Source organism: Tiliqua scincoides, chromosome 2 (assembly GCF_035046505.1).
Source record: "Tiliqua scincoides isolate rTilSci1 chromosome 2, rTilSci1.hap2, whole genome shotgun sequence".
NCBI classification, from domain to species: domain Eukaryota; kingdom Metazoa; phylum Chordata; class Lepidosauria; order Squamata; family Scincidae; genus Tiliqua; species Tiliqua scincoides.
The window spans coordinates 25032515-25039860 of NC_089822.1; the positions used below are offsets into that span (position 1 = coordinate 25032515).

General features: G+C 46.8%; 1 pseudogene; it reads left to right on the forward strand.

Moving 5' to 3' along the window:
• Positions 1-6895: 6895 nt before the first annotated feature.
• On the forward strand, positions 6896-7017 carry LOC136642851 (5S ribosomal RNA; annotated as a pseudogene).
• The last annotated feature ends 329 nt before the right edge of the window (positions 7018-7346 follow it).

Sequence of the window (7346 nt, forward strand, 5' to 3'; positions counted from 1 at the left end):
CAACCATCTCCTCTCAGCAAGGCTGTTGTGCCATTGCAAATTAACACAGGCCTACAAAATTGAGAGTCAGAAAAGTTTTTCCCAAACTTTATGGTGGTTTGATATGAATTTGGGGTGCTGATTCCAAAAATGGCTTCCATTTTGCCCTATCACGTCTAGTTTTGGAGATATAGTATAGCCTCTTTAATGAATGGTTCAAGCAGTTTCCTCATGAGGAAGCCATGGTGTAGGCTTCCTCATGAGGAAGCTGCTTGAACCATTCACTAAAGATGCTATACTATATCTCCAAAACTAGACGTGATAGGGCAAAAGGGATGTCATTTTTGGAACCGGCACCCCAAATATACCCAGGAATTGGTGTAAGGTTTAAGGAAGCAAAGTGTGTGTTGGCCTGTGTTATCTGATAGGCAGCCAAGTAACATGTGCCTGTCATGCCTGGCTACACCAGATGGTTCACTGTCTGCCATGGAGTTTGCAAAGCCACAGGGACCTGAATGGAAGGAGTAGGTCAGCAACCTCACTGACCAGCAGCTGGGTTCACACTGTATCCTGTGGACGGGGAATTGTGGGTTTTCCTTGGGGTCTGCACTGTATCTTCATAAGAACATAAGAACAGTCCCACTGGATCAGGCCATAGGCCCATCTAGTCCAGCTTCCTGTATCTCACAGCGGCCCACCAAATGCCCCAGGGAGCACACCAGATAACAAGAGACCTCATCTTGGTGCCCTCCCTAGCATCTGGCATTCTGACATAGCCCATTTCTAAAATCAGGAGGTTATACATGCACATCATGGCTTGTAACCCGTAATGGGTTTTTCTTCCAGAAACTTGTCCAATCCCCTTTTAAAGGCGTCCAGGCCAGACACCATCACCACATCCTGTGGCAAGGAGTTCCACAGACCGACCACACGCTGAGTAAAGAAATATTTTCTTCTGTCTGTCCTAACCCGCCCAACACTCAATTTGAGTGGATGTCCCCTGATTCAGGTATTATGTGAGAATGTAAAGAGCATCTCCCTATCCACTCTGTCCATCCCCTGCATAATTTTGTATGTCTCAATCATGTCCCCCCTCAGGCATCTCTTTTCTAGGCTGAAGAGGCCCAAACGCCGTAGCCTTTCCTCATAAGGAAAGTGCCCCAGCCCCGTAATCATCTTAGTCGCTCTCTTTTGCACCTTTTCCACTTCCACTATGTCTTTTTTGAGATGTGGCGACCAGAACTGGACACAATACTCCAGGTGTGGTCTTACCATAGATTTGTACAACAGCATTATAATATTAGCCGTTTTGTTCTCAGTACCCTTCCTAATGATCCCAAGCATAGAATTGGCCTTCTTCACTGCCGCCACACATTGGGTCGAGACTTTCATTGACCTGTCCACCACCACCCCAAGATCTCTCTCCTGATCTGTCACAGACAGCTCAGAACCCATCAGCCTATATCTAAAGTTTTGATTTTTTTGCCCCAATGTGCATGACTTTACACTTACTGACATTGAAGCGCATCTGCCATTTTGCTGCCCATTCTGCCAGTCTGGAGAGATCTTTCTGGAGCTCCTCACAATCACTTCTGGTCTTCACCACTTGGAAAAGTTTGGTGTCATCTGCAAACATAGCCACCTCACTGCTCAACCCTGTCTCCAGGTCATTTATGAAGAGGTCTTCACACATGAGACAGAAAGGATAACAAGAAATAGACATCAGCATCAGTAACACACATTCTCTGGATTGAGATGCATATCATGTGGGGAGAGTGGGGCTACCAGAGTGCGCATGCAGTGGTACCCTATGGAGGGTGAGGCATTGTGGCTCGAGCATTACCTTTCCCTGCCCAGATGGGGTTCTGCTAGAACTCTGTAAAGGACAACTGTGGCAATGGTGCAGTCCCAAAAAACAAAAAGGCTTTAGATGACTGTTTGGCAGCAATGGTTGGAGTACCTGGCATTCATCATGGGAAAGCAGACAAACAGCAGACAAAATCTCAACTTCCACCTCTGCCCTGTGCACTTTCCTAATGTGGAGCACAGGATACAGACTATAACTTTTGCAGTCAATCACAGCACACCAACCACCGTGCTAAAACCCCTGCCGAGGAGACCAGAACTAGGATGCCATGGAGCAATATCTCTCTGATCTCTTGCTGTGCACACTGAGACCACACACACATGAAAACTGTGATGATGGGAGCTATGGACACTTTGCACACAAAGGAGCATTTTGAACATGCAACCTGTTACCCCTCACAGCATGTCTGGCAAGATGCTTTGATAAGAACTCTGCTGGATCAAAAGAGCCCAGCTGGATCAGGCCCAGGGCCCATCTAGACCAGCTTCCTGTATCTCACAGCAGCCCACCAGATGATTCAGGGAGCACACACAAGACCACAAGATACTTGCATCTCACTGTCACTTCTCTGCTTCTAGCATTCTATTTATGCTCATGCCCCCCAGCGAAGACACCAGATTGCAATTGGGTTTAACTTGTGCTACTTTATTAAGCACAGTGACCAATTTTTAATGCTTGAAACCTACTGAATATACCTTCACTCCCTTGCCATTCTGGGGTAGGCGAAAAAACTGCCATCCACAGCCAATTCAAATGACGGGAAAAAAATTCCTACCTGGCCCTCATAATGAGTGACCAGCTAATCTCAGACTGTACATACCCATCGTAGCTTGTAACCTGTGATGAAAATTTTCTCCAGAAATCTGTCCAATCCTGTTTTAAAGGCATCGAGGCTGGATGCCATCACCATATCTTGTGGCAAGGAGTTCCACAGACATAACCACTTGTCCTCTCAGAATTCTTACTGCCTGGACTCTGCCCCTGGAGGACTCCACACTCAAACATTCATATGGAACCTCCACCACCCCAATAGGGGAGCAAGGGCAACACGTCCAGCACAGGTAAGTCACAGAGGGGAGGGAATCCTGTGCCACAACACGTTAGTGCTGCATGTCTTTCTCATGTCTCTACCCAACCCTAAAATATTGACCCTACAGTATGGTCCAATGTGTCTTTACTATGAACAGCTTTGCCTAACCATCCCTTCCTTTAGCAACAGCTAATAGCTGTTTCTGCTCCCTCTTGGTGAATGTCAGGAACTCCAACCATTGCTACTGCTGCCGCCGCTGCCCAAACACTCAGCTGGAACCCTTTTGTTTTTCAGGACTGCAGCATTGCCACGTGGGGCAGAACCATTATTAACTAAGTTCCACTGCAACCCCATTGAGGAGAGAAAGGCACCATGCTCTCACACAGTGGCGTAGCTAGAGGGGGGCAAAGTGCTAAGTATTTTCTGATGCCCGATTGTGCCGGAAGCGGCCCCTCCTTCTTGCTGTCAGAGCCAGTCAGGACAGTGAAAACAGCATCCCAGTTGGCTCCAGCAGCAAGGAGGAGGGGTCGCTTACTGGTACAATCGGAGCTGGGCCTTTGGCCTGACCCAGCTGGGCTCTTCTTTTATTCTTATCTGCACCCCTCTAGCTACGCCACAGCTCTCACACTCAACAGGGCATTGCTGCATGTGCACCCAGGCGGCACCAATCTCCCTCAGAAACACTGGTATGCATTCCAATCCAATCTAGAGACCATGTGTTACTGATGCTGCTGTCTGTGTCTTGCTATGCTCTCTGTGTTTTTCTTTGCCCTCCCCAGACAGCTGCCCTAGAGGACCCTCCACAAGTTCAGAGCAAAAGGAAGGGACTGTTACACAGCACAGTTATAGGAAAGGCACATTTAATAATGCTGAAGGGTTGGTATTTGCAAGAAGAGATGAGACAGATATGCAGCATCAATATGTTAATTCCTCCATGTTCGTCCTGCATCTCCACTCTTTTTGGTGTTTGCACCAGTCAGTGCCTAAGGACATGAGCACAGCATTGTGTCAGCATGGTTACAACTATTGGAAGAACTGGGATTACGATGGTAGGATTGTTGTTGCACCGTCATCAGAGGGCCTGCATCCCATATCCTATGCTGCTCAGACTGGTGTTTCTGAGGTATAAGACAGCACCCTTTGGCTTACTGTTTAATTTCCAGTTTATGACTCAGTTATAATTTTCATGTACTGGTACAATTTTTTTTTTATAGCTAGTGAATAATAATGAAAATGTATTTCATTTTTCCTGCAGAAAGTGTGCATATGAACAGGCTTGTCAACGACTTTTCCATTGCCTCTAGCAGTTGCATGACAAGCAGAAATTGAGCATCTCAGAATACAATAGGTCATCATTCCTTAGTAAAACTTCCAGCGAGTCAGTTTAAAATCAGTACATCTATAAAAAGATGCCTCCACCTCTCCTGCCCTGAATTCCTCCATCGGAGTGTCACAGACACTTACGTACACTGTTTGACAACTACAGTATGTACGTAGTTGAGGCACACAGGAGTGTAAGCTGGATAGAAGCTCAAAAGTCTCCTTCCCCCAAAACTGGAAAGGATAAGGCAGTGAAAAACAGGGAGGACTGTTAGGAAGGGAGGACTACAGATCCTTTCCTAAGGGAGGAAGGTATCATGGAGAGCTAAATGTCAGTGGCTTGGCAGTGCCCTTGCCAACTTTCTTCCAGTCCAAAGTTCTGTTCCCCATCCCACTTCTGTCACCCTGGGGAACTTTATATTAATATACAGGTGTGCGCCACTTAACAACAACGGTATGTTCTCTTATCCCTGTTGTTATGTGATTAGGTCATTAAGTGACCAATTCAGTCCAATCTATTTGTTGTGTAAACAGACACTCCCTGCCAGACACTAGCTGGCTGCACAGGCTACTGGAGATAGATGGCCTCTTCTTTGCATTAAGAGCCTCTCTCTTGTGTAAACAGACACTCTGCTGCAGGCAATGGGAGATGTAATTGCCTCATTAAGAGCATCTCCGTTGTGCTTTGACCACCGTCATTTATGCAATTTGTCATTAAGCAAACGGTTGTTAAGTGGCACAAGCCACTTTCTTGTTTTCTTGTGTTCAGTGCATAGATGACACCAGAGGGGGTTCAGTAGAGTCAAGCACACACCCCCACACACACATTTAAGTATAAAGGTCAGCACTCTGCAAATGTGGAAAATATCTCTCCTTCAAATAAGCAAAGGGGTCATGGGAGATGGGCATGGGAGATGAAATACTTGAATGGGGCTTGCTCTACTCTAATGCACACCCTCTGGTGCCATCTTTTCACTGAACACAAGAAAACTGTATCACTGAAAAAGAATACTAGAAAATACAGAGGTTTTGGCATCTGCAGATTTCATCATCCACGGACAGCGGGGTCAGTCTCTGGTGTTCCCAGAAGCCACTTCCAGGTCAAGCCACATGCTTTTAAAATAGTGTTCCCTTTTAAAACATTTTAAAGAGTTAAAAAGAAGTTGAGTGCTGCATATCATGCCGAATCCCATAACCCCCTCCCTTGCCCTGGCTCATCCCAGATTGCATGGAAGTATTTGAGAAACACATTGGGCAATCCCTCATGCCAGTTCATGCCATGCACTCTGAAGTTTTCAAGGTATTAGTCTGAAGCTGCAAGTTTTCAACCTACAAGTCAGATGCAATCATGGGAAAGGCTAACTGCAGATCTCCTGCCTCACCATCTGATAGCGGGACAAGGTGCTAAAGAGGACGACCTGAAAGATGGAAACATGTTTCCACAACACTCCTCTGCACCCACTGGCATGCTTGTGGCTGTGCAAAGAAGTCAGCTTTTGATGGGTAATTACCCTGTGAGAAGCGCTAAGGACCGGATGGCTCATGCACAAACAGCAAGCTTCTGAGCAAATCACAGACTTTCGGAGTGAAAAAATAGACACATCTATAAAAATTGGTGTGGAGTTCAGTGGTGAGACAACAGTGATTCCAAAGGAGATGCATCTAGAGATGATGAAAATAATTCACAAAGGAAATCTTGGAATTGTACACTGCAAATCATTGGCAATTTGGTAGCATTTGAATACCCAGATTGAGGAGAAGGTCTAGAACTGTGGCATCTGTGTAAAGAACCAAAGAGAGAACTTAAAGAGCCTGTGAGTGTGTAGAATTCACTCCACTGGACTTCACAGCTGCTGACAATCGGCATGATCAAGTCTATTGGCAAGCACAATCTACCTACAAACTAGTTGCTGCTTTGAGGTGACACAAAGCATAAAAAATGCTTTCCAGCACTGTAAGACATTACACCGCAGCTATTTGACAGGTAAAGCAGACAACGGCCCTTGGAACTAAATGTAATATCCAAGATAGTCGACTTGCTAGCTGACTATCACACTATCACAAAAGCTGCTATAGTTGGATCAAGTTCATCAACTTTGTTGAAAACTCAGAAGTTTTATTTGGATTTAGAATAAATGTTCAATTAATTGTTACTGTTTTACATTTTATTGTTATTACCTTCCGGGCAGCCCCATCCTGAGCTGCCCGGCACGTGGGGCTGCAATGGTGCCGAAAATGGCTGCCGCTGCATTCAGCATGCTCCAGGTAGCCACCTCCTCCTTCTCAGGAGAAGGGGACTTTTGCCCCCTCCCCCCCGGGTAAACCAAATAGCCCCACTATGGGGCTACTTGATTCTTCAGCGACCTGAAGGTCAGTGTAGAATGAAGAGCCTCCATGTCAGGCAACCAGCAAAGCTCCACCAGTCCCGCCCCACTTTCTCCCCTTGGCATGCCTCCTCCCTGCCCTCTCCTCACCCTCCCTTCACCTTCCCCCGCCCCAGAATGCCTCCTCCCTGCCTCCCCCCACACCCCCAGCTACCTCTCTGCTTCTCAGCGGTCTGCGCGACCACCAAGTGGTGAAGCTCTGGTGATCCACCAGCGCTAGCCCAGTGCCAGCCAGCACTTATGGCACGTGTGCGACAGTGTGCACTAGCTGTGAGCCAGCATGCACTGAGTAGGATTGGGCCCTTAGTGAGTTGTGCGCACAGCTGTTCTAAATACCTGCACATGCCTGATCTCATCTGATCTTGGAAGCTAAGCAGGGTCAGGCCTGGTTAGTACTTGGATGGGAGACTACCTGGGAATACCGGGTGCTGTAGGCTTATACCATAGTCTTTCGAGACTGAAGGTTGCCAACCATAGAATCGGTAGGAGGCACTAGGGTGAGTTTATGGAAGCAAGGCGGTGGTGACCTGAGAAGATTTGGGAACCACTGTCTTAGACCCTCTAGGAATTAGCATCAATCTCCAGGTGAGTGCTGAAAGCAATTAGATTCACAAGGTCTCCAGAAATTTCCAATATGACATCATGTTGGAGAATAAGTTCAGAATAACTTCAGTCAGAGTTGGCAACCCTATTTCTGCCCAGGCGGAGGAAAAAAATACACCAGAGAGCAGGAAATCCTGTTTTTACTGTTCATTGGGGAGGTGGA